This window comes from Ictidomys tridecemlineatus, chromosome 2 (assembly GCF_052094955.1).
Source record: "Ictidomys tridecemlineatus isolate mIctTri1 chromosome 2, mIctTri1.hap1, whole genome shotgun sequence".
Lineage (NCBI taxonomy): Eukaryota > Metazoa > Chordata > Mammalia > Rodentia > Sciuridae > Ictidomys > Ictidomys tridecemlineatus.
In genome coordinates, this window is record NC_135478.1 from 63,192,782 (window position 1) to 63,210,545 (window position 17,764).

The window sequence follows — 17,764 nt, forward strand, 5'->3', positions numbered from 1 at the left end:
TCAAAGACAGCATATTCCAATCTACACCTGTGGAGCCTAAACCCCTGGAACCTCTTTCCATAGTACTACTGGAAAATTTATCATGTAGGCTGTGTATTATTAATAACTGTGCTATTCTACCTCCTTGTGAAAATACATATATACCCTTTGGAGAACTAGCTATAATTTTTATTTCACCTTCATAATCGAAATCAATTACCCCGGGACTTATCATAAGACCTTTTAGCATAGAAGAACTGCATCCTAACAATAAGCCTACTGTTCCTTTAAGAAGAGGTCCTTTTACTCCTGTGGGAATGATTTGAACTCCCATCTCTGGAGTTAGTACTGCTCTGGCGGAGGTGCAGATGTCCAACCCTGCAATCCTGCTGGTTCGTCTGATGAGAAATCTGATGGATAGTGTGTCCTGGGCACTACCCTGATGGTGTTGCTGGGTTCCTCCATGGTGTTTCTGGGTTCTTCCAGTGCCCCGTACATTTGTGGTCGTGGGCCCTGGAGCATTGGGCCCCCCTGTCCGTTTTTTGGCAATGGAGCCTGATGACTTTCTACACGATATCGTGGGTAACCACTGGGTCCTTGTCCGTTTTTTGGTAATGGAGTACCCTCTATGGTGGTTTGAAAACAGCATTCATTAGCCCAATGTCTCCCTCTACGGCATTGTTGGCAAATATACAGTGTTCTATTCCTTTGATACCTAACTTTGTAAACCTTCCTCCTATGGGGCAACTTCTTTTAAAATGTCTTTTATGTTCACAATTCTAGCATGTTTTTGGCCTGGCATCTAAAGCCTGTTGTACTGCTGCCAAGACTTGTCCTAGTTCATTAATGTCTCTACATAATTTAATATATGTGTTTAAATCTTCATGTCTACATGGTCTAAAGGCCTCTCTGCAGCAACGATTTGCTTGGTCATAAGCCAGTTGTTTTATAAATGGCATTGCTTGTTCTGTATCCCAAAAAATTCTGGAAGCTGCTTGAATAAGCCTATAAACAAATTCAGCGTAAGGTTCATTAGTTCCTTGTATTACCTTAGATAATTGACCTTGTAAATCTCCATGCCCCTGTAAAGTTTTCCATGCCCTAACCGCATCTACAACAATTTGTGCGCATACGCCAGGATCATATTCAATTTGTTGCCGTTGACCCTCATAAGGTCTTTTTCCTAACAACATATCGAGATTTCTTTGAGGGTAACTGGCTGCTGCATTTCGCCTAGCTGTCTCCCTGCAAAATTTCTCATTGGCAACCTTCCATAACAAATATTGTCCTCCATTTAGCACAGATTTACATATGCTAGCCCAATCTGCTGGAGTCATGACAAAGTTGGTAATGGATTCGACCATGCTTACAGTGAAGGGTGCTTGAGGACCATAGGTTGTTACAGCCTCATTTAACTGCTTCACTGTTTTGAAATCTAATGCATGGTGAATTCGCTGCCCTCCTGCGTGCTCAAGTACAGGGCATGCAAATGTTTGAGGTCCTGTCTCAGGATCCCATCTATCAACTACAGGGGTTGAGGGGATTGAGGGCCACTCAGCTATCTCCATAGGTGGAGCTGTTGTTTGAATTACACCCTCTGGTGATAGAACAGTGTTAGTAGCAGCCTCCTGTTGTAGCTTTTTCCCTAATAGCTGTTTCTCCTCTAGGCTTTCTTCCTTTAAATTTTCTTCCTCTGTCTGACTAGCTTGAGAGACCTTCTTTTTTGCTTGATCTAAATTGTCTTTCTCCATGGTTTGAACCTCTAACAATTTATTTAACACTCTTTCAGTTTGTTTTTTACTAATTTCTAATCTGTTACAAAGATAACACAACCCAATAAGATAACACAAAACCAAAACAGAATTAAACAAAAATGGAAAAAAAAAGTTGTATCAATTTGCAAATTTTCTTGACATGTACATTTGTGGTCTATTTCTATCTCTTCCTCAGGGGCAAATAACTTCAAACCTTGAGCCAACTATTTTTCTCAGTCTGCCTGAGAAAATTCTAGGGATAGGCAGCTTGAAACAAATACAAAACAAATCAAAGTAAATACATATTGTTTTTTAAAACGGTCACCCATTCTTTTGCTTTCCCTTAGGGGCAAGCAATTTCACTTACACCAAAGCTTCAGATGTTCCACGTGCAGGCGGCCAAATGCCGCACTCTGGCTGGGCACAAATCACGAGCCACTGAAGCAGGAACAAACTTTATTTTTGAACTGCAAAAAAAAAACCTTACAAACGCTCCTGGGGAATCCTCCCGAAAAGCCAATCGGCTCCTGCAGGAACCCCCAGCCGGAAATAGCTCCCCGAGAAAATCCCTACTCCTGCACTATGCCAACCAATGGAAACTCCCGGGGAATCCCCAGAAATCCCCATGAGAACTCAAAATAGCACAAGAAGTCCAAAATAGCACGAGATCACAAAAGGAGCAGCAGAGGCGGATATTAATGCCTCGCCTGTCAATCAATACTGTTGGCAAAATGCCCAGGAACCATACAGACTTGGCTGTGGCTCTCAGCAGAGATAGAACTTAGAACTACTTTGTTGTGTCAAGTTTCAAAGAGCTAGCACAAACTGTGTTTGATTTAGAGTTCCAACTACATGTATCCCTATAGGAGAATACAGAGTGAAACCTCAAAATGAAAACGGTTACTGCAAACGAACGGTTTAAACTAGAAGACTAAATTTGATTAGCCAAGTGGGATTGGTGTACTGATCATTACCAGAAAGTATCATCAAGATTGGGTGAAAAAAAAGTTTGCTGAGATCCAGGAACCTCGTAGTTTTTTGAAAGCTTGGAAACCCCTTTTAATGAAAGTGATTTTCACCAGTCTCTGCTTAGAGCTACATCAATAAAAACTAACCATAGAGATAGAACTTGAAACTACTTTATTGTGTCAAGTTTCAAAGAGCTAGCACAAACCGTGTTTGATTTAGAGTTCCAACTACATGTATCAGTATAGGAGAAAACAGAGTGAAACCTCAAAATGAAAACGGTTACTGCCAAAAAACGGTTTAACCTAGAAGAATGAAATTTAGTTAGCCAAGTGGGATTATTGTACTGATCATTACCTTAAAGTATCATAAAGATTCGGAAATAAAAATGTTTGCTTAGATTCAAAAAACTTGTAGTTTTTTGGAAGCTTAGCAACCCATTAAATGAAAGTGATTTTTGCCAGTCTCTGCTTAGGGTTACATCAATAGGAAACAAATCATAGAGACAGATCTTGGAACTACATTATTGTGTCAAGTTTAAGAGAGCTAAGCCAAACCGTGTTTGATTTAGAGTTCCAACTACATGTATCCCTATAGGAGAAAACGGAGTGAAACCTCAGAATGAAAACGGTTACTGCCAATGAATGGTTTAACTTAGAAGAACGAAATTTGGTGAGCCAGGTGGGATTGGGGTCCTGATTATTTCTTGAAAGTATCATCAAGATTGGGTGAAAAAAGATGGCTGAGATTCGGGAAAATTGTAGTTTTCTCGAAGCTTGGAAACCATTTTCAATGAAAGTGATTTTCGACAGTCTCTGCTTAAGACTACATCATTATGAAACAAACCGTAGAGAAAAAACTTGGAACTACTTTATTGTGTCAAGTTTCAAAGAGCTAGCAAAAACCGTGTTGGATTTAGAGTTCCAACTACATGTATCCGTATAGGAGAAAACAGAGTGAAACCTCAAAATGAAAATGGTTTCTGAAATCGAATGGTTTAACCTAGAAGAACAAAATTTGGTGAGCCAAGTGGGATTGGTGGACTGATAGCTAACTGAAAGTATCATCAAGATTCGGTGAAAAAAAGTATGCTGAAATTTCGGTAACTCATAGTTATTTGAAAGCTTGGGAACCCCTTTCAACAAAAGTGATTTTTGCCAGGCTCTCCTTAGGGCTACATCAATAGGAAACAACCCATAGAGATAGATCTTGAAACACTTGTATTTTGTCAAGTTTCAATGAGCTAGCACAAACTGTGTTTGATTTAGAGTTTCAACTACATGTATCCCAATGGGAGAAAACAGAGTGAAACCTCAAAATGAAAACGGTTACTGCCAACGAACGGTTTAACCTAGAAAAATAAAATTTGGTAAGCCAAGTGGGATTGGTGTACTGATCATTACCTGAAAGCATCATCAAGATTGGGTGAAAAAAATTTTGCTGAGATTCAGGAAACTCGTAGTTTTTTGGAAGCTTGGCAGCCACTTTCAATGAAAGAGGTTTTCGCCAGTCTCTTCTAAGGGCTACATAAATAAGAAACAAACCATAAGGATATAATTTGAAAATACTTTATTGTGTCAAGTTTCAAAGAGCTAGCACAAATTCTGTTTGATTTAGAGTTCCAACTACGTGTATCCTTACAGGAGAATACAGAGTGAAACCTCAAAATGAAAACGGTTACTGCAATAGAACGGTTTAACCTAGTAGAATGAAATTTGGTGAGCCAAGTGGGATTGGTGTACTGATAATTTCCTGAATGTATCATCACGATTGGGTGAAAAAAAGTTTTCTGAGATTCGGGAAACTGGTAATTTTTTGGAAGCTTGGCAACCCCTTTCAATATAAGTGATTTTCGCCGGTCTCTGCTTAGGGCTACATCAATAAAAAACTAACCATAGAGATAGAACTTTGAACTACTTTATTGTGTCAAGTTACAAAGGGCTAGGACAAACCTTGTTTGATTTTGACTTTCAACTACTTGTATCCCTATAGGAGAAAACAGAGTGAAACCTCAAAATGAAAACGGTTACTACAAACAAACGGTTTAACCTAGAAGTACGAAATTTCGTGAGCCAAGTGGGATTTTTATACTGGTCATTACCTGAAAGTATCATCAAGATTCGGTGAAAAAAGTTTACAGATTCAGGAAACTCATAGTTTTTTGGAAGCTTGGCAACCCCTTTAGAGGAAAGTGATATCCTCCAGTCTGTTGGCTATATCAATATGAAACAATCCATAGAATAGAACTTGAAACTAATTTATTGTGTCAAGTTTCAAAGAGATAGCACAAACCCTGTTTATTTACAATTTCAACTACATGTATCCCTATAGGAGAAAACAGAGTGAAACTTCAAAATGAAAACGGTTAGTATAAACGAACGGTTTAACCTAGAAGTATAAAATTTGGTGAGCAAAGTGGGAATGGTGTCCTGATTATTTCCTGAAAGTATCATCAAGAGTGGGTGAAAAAAGTTTGCTGAGATTCGGGAAAATCGTAGTTTTTTCGAAGCTTGGCAACCCTTTTCTATTAAAGTGATTTTCTACAGTCTCTGCTTAGGGCCACATCAATATGAAACAAACCGTAGTGAAAGAACATGGAACAACTTTATTGTGTCAAGTTTCAAAGAGATAGCACAAACAGTGTTTGATTTAGAGTCCCAACTACATGTATCCATATAGGAGAAAACAGAGTAAAACCTCAAAATGAAAACACTTACTGCAAATGAAAGGTTTAACCTAGAAGGACGAAATTTGGTGAGCCAAGTGGGATTGGTGTACTGGTCAGTACCTGAAAGTATCAAGATTGAGTGAAAAAAGTTTGCTGAGATTCTGGACAATCTTAATTTTTTGGAAGCTTAGCAAACCCTTTCAATTAAAGTGATATTCGCCAGTCTCTGCTTAGGGCTACATCAATAGGAACCAATCCATAGAGACAGAACTTAAAACAACTTTATTGTGTCAAGTTTCAAAGAGCTAGCAAAAACCGTGTTTGATTTAGAGTCCCAACTACATGTATCCATATAGGAGAAAACAGAGTGAAATCTCAAAATGAAAACGGTTACTGCAAACAAATGGTTTAACCTAGAAGAACAAAATTTGGTGTGCCAAGTGGGATTGGTGTACTGGTCACTACCTGAAACTATCATCAAGATTGGTTGAAAAAAGTTTTCTGAGATTTGGGAAAATCGTAATTTTTTGAAAGCTTGGCAGCCCCTTTCAATGAAAGTGATTTTGCAGAGTCTCTGCTTAGTTCTACATCAATAGGAAACAAAAAATAGAGATATAACTTGAAGTACTTTATTGTGTCAACTTTCAAAGAACTAGCACAAACAGTGTTTTATTTAGAGTTCCAACTACATGTATCTCTATAGGAGAAAAAAGAGTAAAGCCTCACAATGAAAACGGTTACTGAAAAGGAACGGTTTAACCTAGAAAAACGAAATTTGGTGAGCCAAGAAAGATTGGTGTACTAATCATTACCTGAAAATATCATAACGATTGGGAGAAAAAATGTTTGCTGAGAATCAGGAAACTCGTAGTGTTTTGGAAGCTTGGCAACCCCTTTCAATGAAAGTGTATTTCACCAGTCTCGGCTTAGGGCTACATCAATAGGAAAGAAACCATAGAAATAGAACTTAGAAGTACTTTATTGTGTCAAGTTTCAAAGAGCTAGCGCCAACCGTGTTTGATTTAGTGTTCAAAATACATGTATCCCTATAGAAGAAAAAAGAGTGAAACCTCAAAATGAAAACGGTTACTGTAAATGAACGATTTAACCTAGAATTACGAAAGTTGGTGAGCCAAGTGGGACTGGTGTACTGATAATTACCTGAAAGTACCATCAAGATTGGGTGAAAAAAAGTTGGCTGAGGTACAGGAAACTCGTAGTTTTTTGGAAACTTGCCTAAGCCTTTAAATGAAAGTTATTTTCTCAGGTCTCTGCTTAGGGCTACATCAATTGGAATCAAACCATAGGGATAGAACTTGAAACTACTTTCCTGTGTCAAGTTTCAAAGTTCTACCACAAACCGTGTTTGATTTAGAGTTCCAAATACATGTATCAATGTAATAAAAGAGTGAAACCTAAAAATATAAAAATAATACTGCAAACGAACGGTTTAACCTAGAAGAACGAAATTTGGTGATCCAAGTGGAATTGGTGTACTGATCATTATCTGAAAGTATCATCAAGATTTGGTGAAATACATTTGCTGATATTTCAGGCAACTCCTGGTGTTTTGGAAGCTTGGCAACCCCTTTCAATGACAGTGATTGTCGCCAGTCTCTGCTTAAAGCTAAATCAATAGAAAAGAAACCATAGAGATAGAACTTGAAACTGCTTTATTGTGTCAAGTTTCAAAGAGATAGCAAAAACCATGTTTGATTTACAGTTCCAAATAAGTGTATCCATGTAATAGAAAAGAAAAAAAAACTAAAAATGAAAAAGGTTACTTCAAAGGAATGGTTTAACCTAGAAAAACGAAATTTGGTGAGCCAAGTTGGATTCGTGTACTGATCATTACCTGAAAGTATCATCAAGATTGGGTGAAAAAATGTTCTCTGAGATTTCAGGCAACTCGTATTTTTTTGGTAGGTGGCAACCCGTTTCAATGAAAGTGATTTTCGCACGTCTCTGCTAAGGGCTACAACAATAGAAAACAAACCATAGGGATAGAACTTGGAACTACTTTATTGTGTTAAGTTTCAAAGGGGTAGAACAAACCGTGTTTGATTTAGAGATCCAAATACATGTATCCATATAATAGATAAGAGTGAAACCTAAAAATGAAAACAATTACTGCAAACGAACTATTTAACCTAGGAGAACGAAATTTGGTGAGCCAAGTGGGATTGGTGTACTGATCATTACCTGAAAGTATCATCAAGATTGGTTGAAAATATGTTTGCTGAGATTTCAGACAACTCGTAGATTTTTGAAAGCTTGGAAACCCCTTTCAATGAAAGTGATTTCACCAGTCTCTGCATAGAGATTGAACTTGGAACTACTTTATCCTGTAAAGATTCAAAGGGCTAGCACAAACCGTGTTTGATTTAGTTTTCCAAATATATGTATTTTTATAGAGAAAACAGAGTGAACAATAAAAATGAAAACGGTTACTGCAAACGAACGATTTAACCTAGAGAAACGAAATTTGGTGAGCCAAGTGGGATTGGTGTACTGATCACTACCTGAAAGTATCATCAAGATTGGGTGAAAAAATGTTTGCTGAGATATCAGGAAATTCGTAGTTTTTTGGAAGCTTGGCAATCCTTTTCAATGAAAGTGAGTTTCGCCAGTCTCTGCCTTGAGCTGCATGATTAGAAAACAAACTATAGAGATAGATCTTGAAACTGCTTCATTGTGTCAAGTATCAAAGAGCTAGCAAAAACCATGTTTGATTTAGCGTTCCAACAAAAGGTATCTATATAGGAGAAAACAGAGTGAAACCTAAAAATGAAACGGTTACTGCAAATGAACGTTTAAACATAGCCTTTTGTCGGGCAGGCGCATCACCTCCTTCAGTGCCTGCAAGATAGGCAGGACTGTGACCACCAGCAGATCAGGCCTAGCGGCCTGCTGAGGGGCAGGACTGTCCCCTCCCCCATTGCCTGCAAGGTAGGCGGGACTGTGTCCACCTGTAGATCAGGCCCAGCGGCTTGTTGTGGGCCGGAGCTGGCCCCACTTCCAGTGCCTTTAAGGTAGGAGAACCGGCAACAAACGGGCAGGTCAGGTCCAGCAACCTGCCGAGATACAGAGCTGACACACGCTCCTGCAGGGAATGCAGTCCTGTGACCCACCAGCAAGACAGGTCCAGCGGCCTGGCGAGGGGCAGGCCTGTCCCCTCCCCCAGTGCCTGCAAGGTAGGCGGGACTGTGACCACCAGCAGATGAGACCTAGTGGCCTGCTGAGGGGCAGGATTGTCCCCTCCCCCAGTTCCTGCAAGGTAGGCGGGACTGTCACCACCGGCAGATCAGGCCCAGCGGCTTGTTGCAGGCCGGAGCCAGCCCCACCCCCAGTGCCTGAAAGGTAGAAGAACTGGCGACCCACGGGCAGGTCAGGCCCAGCAACCTGCGGAGAGACAGAGCCGACACACGCGCCTGCAGGGAACGTGGTCCTGCGACTCACCAGCGGCCTTCTGTGGGGCAGGACCGTCCCCTCCGCAAGTGCCTGCAAGGTAGGCGGGACTGTGACCACCGGCAGATCAGGCCCAGTGGCTTGTTGCGGGCTGGAGCCGGCCCCACCCCCAGTGCCTGCAAGGTAGGCGTACCGGGGACCCATCGGGAGGTTAGGCCCAGCAACCTGCGGAGAGACAGAGGTGCCCCTCGCGCCTGCTGGGTAGGCGGACCTTCGACCGGCCAACAGAGCAGACCTAGGGCCCGCCAGCGTGGTAGACGAATTGCACCAATTGGTGGAAAATCACAGCCACCACATGTCCTGCAAGGGAGACTTTTCAACTATACAAGAGCAATATAAATAAATAGAGGGAAAATTTCAAAAACACAACAGTTTCACCAAGCAGAAAAAAACGCCAGCAGTATGAAAAGACAAGGAAAGAAAGGACCACAGGCAATGCAGGTCAACTCAACTCTAAAAGAGGTAATAGCTGCAACAGATGGAATGTCAGACAGAGAGGTCAGGATATACATGCTTCAGATGATCTGGAGTCTCAAGGAAGACATGAGACAGCAAAATCAGATAATGAAAGATCATATTGACAAGGAACTATATTAACAAATCTAGGAAGTAAAAGATCAATTTCACAGGGAGATAGAGGAAATAAAAAACAAACAAATAGAAATCCTAGAAATGCAGGAAGCAATAAACCAACATAAAAAATCAATTGAAAATACTACCAACAGAGTGGATCACTTAGAAGATAGAACATCAGACAATGAAGACAGAGTATTTAAACTTGAAAAGAACATACACAGCTCAGCAAGTCTGCTAAGGAACCATGAGCAGAACATCCAAGAAATATGGGATAATATCAAAAGACCAAACTTAAGAGTCACTGGGATACAGGAAGGCACAGAGCTCCAAAACAAAGGAATAAACAATTTATTCAGTGAAATAATACGAGAAAACTTCCCAGACTTGAAGAATGAGACAGAACCCCAAATCCTAGAAGCCTACAGGATGCCGAATGTGCAAAATCATAAGAGATACACACCTAGACACATTATAATGAAGATGTCCAACATACAGAATAAGGAGAGAATTTTAAAAGCTACAAAAGAAAGGAAGCAGATTACATTTAGGGGTAAACCAATCAGGATAACAGCTGATCTCTCAACACAGACTCTAAAAGCTAAAAGATCCTGGAATAACATATTTCAAACGCTAAAAAAAAATGGGTTCCAACCAAGAATCGTGTATCCGGTGAAATTAAGCTTCAGGATTGAAGATGAAATTAAAACATTCCATGATAAACAAAAATTAAAAGAATTTGCAGTTGAAAACCATCTCTTCAAAAAATCTTTGGCAAAACACTACAGGAAGAGGAAATGGAAAACAACAATGAATACCAACAGTAAGAGGTAGGACAGTAAAGGGGGGAAAATAATCAAAGAGGAAAACAAATCAGGTTTAGCAGTATTAATAAACAAATATGGCTGGAAGAACAAACCATATCTCAATAATAACCCTAAATGTTAATGGCTTAAACTCACCAATTAAGAGACACAGGCTAGTTGAATGGATCACAAAACAAGACCCAAAAATATACTGCCTACAGGAGACGCATTTGATAGGAAAGGATATACATAGACTGAAGGTGAAAGGTTGGGAAAAATCATATCACTCATATGGACTGCGGAAACAAGCAGGAGTGTCCATACTCATATCAAATAAAATAGATTTCAAACCAAAGTTAATCAAAAGGGATAAAGAAGGACACTACATACTGCTCAAGAGAACCATACACCAACAAGACATAACAATCATAAATATATATGCCCCAAACAATGGTGCTGCTGTGTTCATCAAGCAAACTCTTCTCAAGTTCAAGAGTCTAATAGACCACCATACAATAATCATGGGAGACTTCAACACACATCTCTCACCACTGGACAGATCTTTCAAACAAAAGTTGAATAAGGAAACTATAGAACTCAATAACACAATGAACAACCTAGACTTAATTGACGTATATAGAATATACCACCCAACATCAAGCAGCTACACTTTTTTCTCAGCAGCACGTGGATCCTTCTCAAAAATAGATCATATATTATGTCACAGGGCAACTCTTAGACAATATAAAAAAGTAGAGATAATACCATGCATCTTATCTGATCATAATGGAATAAAACTAAAAAATCAATGATAAAAGAAGCAAGGAAAAATCATGCATCACTTGGAGAATGAACAATAGGTTACTGAATGATCAATTGGTTTTAGAAGACATCAAAAAGGAAATTAAAAAATTCTTAGAGTTTAATGAAAACACAGACACAACATATCGGAATCTATGGGACACATTGAAAGCAGTTCTAAGAGGAAAATTCATTGCTTGGAGTTCATTTTTTAAAAAAAGAAAAAACCAACAAATAAATGATCTTATACATCATCTCAAAATCCTAGAAAAAGAAGAGCGAAACAACAGCAAAAGAAGTAGAAGGCAAGAAATAATTAAAATCAGAGCTGAAATTAATGAAATCAAAACAAAATAAACAATTGAAAAAATTTGACAAAACGAAAAGTTGGTTCTTTGAAAAGATAAATAAAATTGACAGACCCTTAGCCATGCTAGCGAAGAGAAGAAGAGAGAGAATTCAAATTACTAGCATAAGGGATTAAAAAGGCAAGATCACGACAGACACTTCAGAAATACAGAAGATAATCAGAAATTATTTTGAATCCTTATACTCCAATAAAATAGAAGATAGTGAATGAATCGATAAATTTCTTAAGTCATATAATCTTCCCAGATTGAGTCAGGAGGATATAGACTACCTAAACAGACCAATATCAATTGAGGAAATAGAAAAAACCATCAAAAGATTACCATCTAAGAAAAGCCCAGGACCAAATGGGTATACAGCAGAGTTTTACAAAACCTTTAAAGAGGAACTAATACCAATACTTTTCAAGCTATTTCAGAAAATAGAAAAAGAGAAAGAACTTTCAAATTCATTCTATGTGGCCAACATTACTCTGATTCTGAAACCAGACAAAGACACTTCAAAGAAAGAAAACTACAGACCAATATCTCTAATGAACCTAGATGCAAAAATCCTCAATAAAATTCTGGCAAATCGGATACAAAAACATATCAAAAAAATTGTGCACCATGATCAAGTAGGATTCATCCCTGGTATGCAAGGCTGGTTCAATATACGGAAATCAATAAATGTTATTCAACACATCAATAGACTTAAAAATAAAAACCATATGATCATCTTGAATCTCGATAGATGCGGAAAAAGAATTCGACAAAGTACAGCATCCATTTATGTTCAAAACTCTCGAAAAACTAGGGATAACAGGATCATACCTCAACATTGAAAAAGCAATTTATGCTAAGCCTCAGGCTAGCATTATTCTGAATGGAGAAAAATTGAAGGCATTCCCTCTAAAATCTGGAACAAGACAGGGATGCCCTCTCTCACCACTTCTGTTTAACATAGTTCTCAAAACACTGGCCAGAGCAATTAGACAGACGAAATAAATTAAAGGCATAAAAATAGGAAAAGAAGAACTTAAATTATCACTATTTGAAGATGACATGATTCTATACCTAGCAGACCCAATAGGGTCTACAAAGAAACTGTTAGAGCTAATAAATGAAGTCAGCAAAGTGGCAGGTTATAAAATCAACACGCATAAATCAAAGGCATTCCTGTATATCAGCGACAAATCCTCTGAAATGGAAACGAGGACAACAACTCCGTTCACAATATCCTCAAAAAGAATAAAATACTTGGGAATCAACCTAACAAAAGAGGTGAAAGACTTATACAATGAAAACTACAGAACCCTAAAGAGAGAAATTTAAAAATACCTTAAAAGATGAAAAAATATACCCTGTTCATGGATAGGCAGAACTAACATCATCAAAATGGCAATATTACCAAAAGTTCTCTATAGGTTTAATGCAATGCCAATCAAACCCAAACGGCATTTTTTGTAGAAATAGAGAAAACAATCATGAAATTCATATGGAAGAATAAAAGACCCAGAATAACAAAAACAATACTAAGCAGGAAGTGTGAATCGGGTGGTATAGCGATTCCAGATTTCAAACAATACTACAGAGCAATAGTAACAAAAACAGCATGGTACTGGTACCAAAACAGGCGGGTGGACCAATGGTACAGAATAGAGGACACAGAAAAAAACCCACAAAACTACAACTTTCTTATATTTGATAAAGGGGCTAAAAGCATGCAATGGAGGAAGGATAGCATCTTAAACAAATGGTGCTGGGAAAGCTGGAAATCCATATGCAACAAAATGAAATTGAATCCCTTTCTATCACCATGCACAAAAGTTAACTCAAAATGGATCAAGGAGCTTGATATCAAATCAGGGACACGGCATCTGATAGAAGAGAAAGTTGGCTACGACCTACATGCTGTGTGGTCGGGTTACAAATTCCTCAATAGGACACCCATAGCACAAGAGTTAACATCTAGAATCAACAAATGGGACTTACTCAAACTAAAAAGTTTTTTCTCAGCAAAAGAAACAATAAGAGAGGTAAATAGGGAGCCTACATCATGGGAACAAATCTTTACTCCTCACACTTCAGATAGAGCCCTAATATCCAGAGTATATAAAGAACTCATAAAATTAGACAATAAGATAACAAATAATCCCATCAACAAATGGGCCAAAGACTTGAACAGACACTTCTCAGAGAAGGTCATACAATCAATCAACAAGTACATGAAAAAATGCTCACCATCTCTAGCAGTCTGAGAAATGCAAATCAAAACCACCCTAAGATACCATCTCACTACAGTAAGATTGGCAGCCATTACGAAGTCAAACAACAATAAGTGCTGGCGAGGATGTGGGGAAAAGGGTACACTTGTACATTGTTGGTGGGACTGCAAATTGGTGCAGCTGATTTGGAAAGCAGTATGAAGATTTCTTGGAAAGCTGGGAATGGAACCATCATTTAACCCAGCTATCCCCCTTCTCTTTCTATTTCCTAAAGACCTAAAAAGAGCATGCTACAGGGACACTGCTACATCGATGTTCATAGCAGCACAATTCACAATAGCAAGACTGTGGAACCAACCTAGATGCCCTTCAATAGACGAATGGATAAAAAAAATGTGGCAATTATACACAATAGAGTATTACTCTGCATTAAGAAATGACAAAATCATAGAATTTGAAGGGAAATGGATGGCATTAGAGCAGATTATGCTAAGCGAAGCTAGCAAAGCCCTAAAAAACAAATGCCAAATGTCTTTTTTGATATAAAGAGAATAATTAAGAAAAGACTAGGAAAGAAGAGCACGAGAAGAAGACCATCATTAAACAGGGTTGAGAGGTGGGAGGGAAAGGGAGAGAGAAGGGCAATTGCATGGAAATGGAACGAGACCCTCAGGGTTATACAAAATTACATACAAGAGGAAGTGAGGGGAAAGGGAAAAATAATACAAGGGGGAAGAATAAATTACAGTAGGGAAGGTAGAGAGAGAAGAGGGGAGGGAAGGGGAGGGGAAGGGGGATAGTAGAGGATAGGAAAGGCAGCAGAATACAACAGACACTAGGATGGCAATATGTAAAGCAATGGAAGTGTAACTGATGTGATTCTGCAAGCTGTATACGGGGTAAAATGGGAGTGCATAACCCACTTGAATCAAAATGTGAAATATCATATATGAAGAACTATGTAATGGAGGGGTAAGCCAAGATAATACAAATAGAAGAAATGATTTACAGTAGAAGGGGTAGAGAGAGAAAAGTGGAGGGAAGGGGAGGAGAGGGGGGATATTAGAGAATAGGACTGACAGCAGAATACATCAGACACTAGAAAGGCAATATGTCAATCAATGAAAGGGTAACTGATGTGATATAGCAATCTGTATACGGGGTAAAGTTGGGAGTTCATAAACCGCTTGAATCAAACTGTGAAATATGATGTATTAAGAACTGTGTAAGGTTTTGAAAAAACAACAATAAAAAAAAAGTATGGGTGAAAAAATGTTTGCTGAGATTTCAGGGAACTTGTAGTTTTTTCGAAGCTTGGCACCCCCTTTCAATGAAATTGATTTTCACCAGTCTCTGCTTAATGCTACAACAATATAAAACAAACCGTAGAGAGAGAACATGAAACTGCTTTATTGTGACAACTTTCAAAGAGCTAGCACAAACTATGTTTGATTTAGAGTTCCAACTACATGTATCCATATAATATTAAACAGGGTAAAACCTAAAAATGAAAAAGGTTACTGCAAACGAACGGTTTAACCTAGGAGAACGAAATTTGGTGAGCCAAGTTGGATGGGTGTACTGATCATTAATGGAAAGTATCATCAAGATTGGGTGAAAAAATGTTTGCTGAGATTTCAGGCAACTCATAGTTTTTTGGAATCATGGCAACCACTTTCAATGAAAGTGATTTTCACCAGTCTCTGCCTAGGATTACATCAATAGGAAACAAACCATAGAGATAGAACTTAAAACTACTTTTTTGTGTCAAGTTTCAAAGGGCTAGCACAAACCGTGTTTTATTTAAAGTTCCAACTACATATATCCATATAGGGGAAAACAGAGTGAAACCTAAGAATGAAAATCTTTACTGAAAATGAACGATTTAACCTAGAAGAATGAAATTTGGTGAGCCACGTGGGAATGGTGTACTGATCATAACCGAAAAGTATCATAAAGATTGGGTGAAAATAATGTTTTCTGAGATTTCAGGAATCTAGTAGTTTTTTAGAAGCTTGACAACCCCTTTCAATAAAAGTGATATTCGCCAGTATCTGCCTAGCGCCACATCAATAGGAAACAAACCATAAAAATAGAACTTAAAACTCCTTTATTGTGTCAAGTTTCAAAGAGCTAGCATAAACCGTGTTTGCTTCAGAGTTCCAAATACATGTATCTATATAGGAGAAAACAGAGTGAAACCTAAAATTGAAAACGGTTACTTCAAATGAACAGTTTAACCTAGAAGAACGAAATTTGGTGAGCCAAGCTGGAATGCTGCACTAATCATTACCTGAAAGTATTATCATGTTTGGGGTAAAAATGTTTGCTAAGATTTCAGGCAACTGGTAGATTTTGAAACCTTGGCAACCTCTTTCAATGAAATTGATTTTTGCCAGGCTCTGCTTAGTGCTACATCAATAAGAAATAAACAATAGAGAAAGAAATTGACACTGCTTTATTGTGTCAAGTTTCAAAGAGCTAGCACAAACCATGTTTGATTCCGAGTTCAAAATACATGTATCCATATAATATTAAAGAGGTTAAAACCTAAAAATAAAAACGGTTACTGCAAACAAACGGTTTAACCTAGGAGAACGAAATTTGGTGAGCCAAGTTGGATTGGTGTACTGAGCAATACCTGAAAGTATCATCAAGATTGGGTGAAAAAATATTTGCCTAAATTTCAGGCAACTCGTAGATTTTTGGAAGCTTGAAAACCTATTTCAAGGAAACTGATTTTCGCCAGTCTCTGCTTAGGTCTACATAAATAGGAAACAACCCATAAAGATAGCACTTTGAACTACTTTATCTTGTAAAGTTTCAAAGGACTAGCACAAACCGTTTCTGATTTAGAGTTCCAAATACATGTATCCATATAGGAGAAACAGAAGGAAACCTAAGAATGTAAACGGTTACTGCAAACGAACGGTTTAACATAGAGAAACGAAATTTGGTGAGCCAAGTTGGATTAGTGTACAGATCATTACCTGAAAGTATGATCAAGATTGGGTGAAAAAATGTTTGCTGGGATTTCAGGCAACTCGTAGATTTTCGGAAGCTTGGAAACCCCTTTCAATGAAAGTGATTTTTGCCAGTCTCTGCATAGGTCTACATCAATAAGAAACAAACTATAGAGATAGAAAGTGGAACTACTTTATTTTTTCAAGTTTCAAAGGGCTAGCACAAACCGTGTTTGATTTAGAGTTCCAACTACATATATCCCTATGGGAGAAAACAGAGTAAAACCTCAAAATGAAAACGGTTACTGCAAACGAACTGTTTAACCTAGAAGAACAAAATTTGGTGAGCCAAGTGGGATTGGTGTACTGATCATTACCTGAAAGTATCATCAACATTGGGTAAAAATAATGTTTACTGAGATTTCGGCAATCTAGTAGTTTTTTGGAAGCTTGGCAACCCCTTTCAATGAAAGTGATATTTGCCAGTCTCTGCCTAGCTCTACATAAATAGGAAACAAACCATAGAGATAGAACTTGAAACTGCTTTACTGTGTCAAGTTTCAAAGAGCTAGAATAAACCGTGTTTGGTTTAGAATTCCAAATACATATATCTATATAGAAGAAAACAGAGTAAAACCTAAAAATAAAAACGGTTACTGCAAACGAAAGTTTAACCTAGAAGAATGAAACTTCGTGAGCCAAGCGGGAATGGTGCACTGATCATTACCTGAATGTATCATCATGTTTGGGTAAAAAAATGTTTGCTGAGATTTCAGGCAACTCGTAGATTTTGGAAGCTTGGCAACCCATTTCAATCAAACTGATTTTAGCCAGGCTCTGCTTAGTGCTACATTAATAGGAAACAAATCATAGAGATAAAACTTGACACTGCTTTATTGTGTCAAGTTTCAAAAAGCTAGCACAAACCATGTTTCATTTAGAGTTCATAATACATGTATCCATATAATATTAAACAGGGTAAAACCTAAAAATGAAAACGGTTACTCCAAATGAAGGGTTTTACCTAAAAGAACGTAATTTGGTGAGCAAAGTGGGATCGGTGTACTGATCATTACTTGAAAGTATCATCAAGAATGGGTGAAAAAAATATTTGCTGAGATTTCAGGCAACTCCTAGTTTTTTGGAAACTTGGCAATCCCTTTCAATGAAAGTGATTTTCGCCAGTCTTTGCTCTGGGCTACACCAATAGA